We start from the raw sequence: 1568 nt of genomic DNA, 5'->3' as shown, positions 1-1568 counted from the left end.
AGATTTTTATTCCTTGTCAACATTATTCATTATGCTTATTCCAAATCTTTCACACTTACTAAAGCCTCCAAATCCCTCATTTTTTAAGAGCATATTTTATTCATTTCTCTACACGAAAATCTTCAGCTTCTTTTCTCTCTAGCTCAGAACTTTTTTCTAGCTTCCCTCTCACATCTCGAAGGATGGAGCTGCCCTCCTTCCTGTAGGCTTAGCCTCCTTTTTCTGATTTCATGTTCCCTGCCTATCTCATCAGTTTAACTTTTTTCTTGCATTTTTAACTCCCCCTACTAAATCATGCGTGTATACTTAAAGCCATACAGAACTGCATGCATGAGTCTTTTCTGCCCAAGGACACTGCTGAGTAAGCGGTGTTAAAATCTCCTCTCCCACCACCATCATGTCTAAGTCAGAGTCTCCCAAAGAGCCTGAACTTCAAGCTGCAGAAGCTCTTCATCAGAGGTCTGAGCTTTGAAACAACCTATGAGAATCTAAGGAGCCATTCTGAGCCATGGGGACCTCTTACAGACTGTGTGGTAATGAGAGATCCAAACACCAAGCACTTGGGTTTGTCACATATGCCAGTGTGGAGGAGGTGGATGCAGCCATGAATGCAAGACCATACAAGGTGGATGGAAGAGTTATGGAACCGAAGAGGGTCGTCTCAAGAGAAGATTCTCAAAGACCTGGTGCCCACTTACCTGTGAAAAAGGTTTTTGTTGGTGGCAGTAAAGAAGACCCTGAAGAACATCATCTAAGAGATTATTCTGAACAGTATGGGAAAAGCGAAGTGATTGAGATCATGACTGACCGAGACAGTGGCAAAAAGAGGGGTTTTGCTTTTGGAACATTTGATGACCATGATTCTATAGACAAGATTGTCATTCAAAAGTACCATACTGTGAATGGCCACAACTGTGAAGTAAGGAAAGCCCTATCTAAGCAAGAGATGGTTGGTTAGTGCTTCATCCAGCCAAAGAGGTTGAAGTGGTTCTGGAAACTTTGGTGGTTGGCGTGGAGGTGGTTTTGGTGGGAATGACAACTTTGGTTGCAGAGGGAACTTCAGTGGTCGAGGTGGCTTTGGTAGCAATCGAGGTGGTGGTGGATTGGTGGCAGTGGGGGTGGCTATAACGGATTTGGTAATGATGGAAGCAACTTTGGAGGTGGCGGACGTTATAATGATTTTGGCAATTACAACAATCAATCCTCTAATTTTGCATGCATGAAAGGAGGAACTTTTGGAGGCAGAAACTCTGGCCCCCAATGGTGGTGGAGCCCAATACTTTGCCAAACCACAAAACCAAGATGGCTCTGGTGGTTCCAGCAGCAGTGGTAGCTATGGCAGTGGAAGAAGGTTTTAATTACTGCCACGAAACAAAGCTTAGCAGGAGAGAAGAGCCAGAGAAGTGACAGGAAAGCTACAAGTTACAAGAGATTTGTGAACTCAGCCAAGCACAGTGGTGGCAGGGCCTACCTGCTACTCATGTGTATGGGCAAAAAACTTGAGGACTGTATTTGTGACTAACTATGTAACAGGTTATTTGAGTTTCTGTTCTGTGGAAAATGTGAAG

General features: G+C 43.9%; 1 pseudogene across 1 annotated transcript; it reads left to right on the top strand.

Moving 5' to 3' along the window:
* The first annotated feature begins 397 nt into the window (after positions 1–397).
* LOC308349215 (heterogeneous nuclear ribonucleoprotein A1-like) lies at positions 398–1358 on the top strand (annotated as a pseudogene). Its single transcript has one exon. The product of its transcript is annotated as a heterogeneous nuclear ribonucleoprotein A1-like (transcript).
* The last annotated feature ends 210 nt before the right edge of the window (positions 1359–1568 follow it).

Source organism: Martes martes (assembly GCF_963455335.1).
Source record: "Martes martes genome assembly, chromosome: 9".
NCBI lineage: Eukaryota > Metazoa > Chordata > Mammalia > Carnivora > Mustelidae > Martes > Martes martes.
Note: the sequence above shows the minus strand (reverse complement) of the source record. Positions and strands in the feature narration are given on the sequence as shown.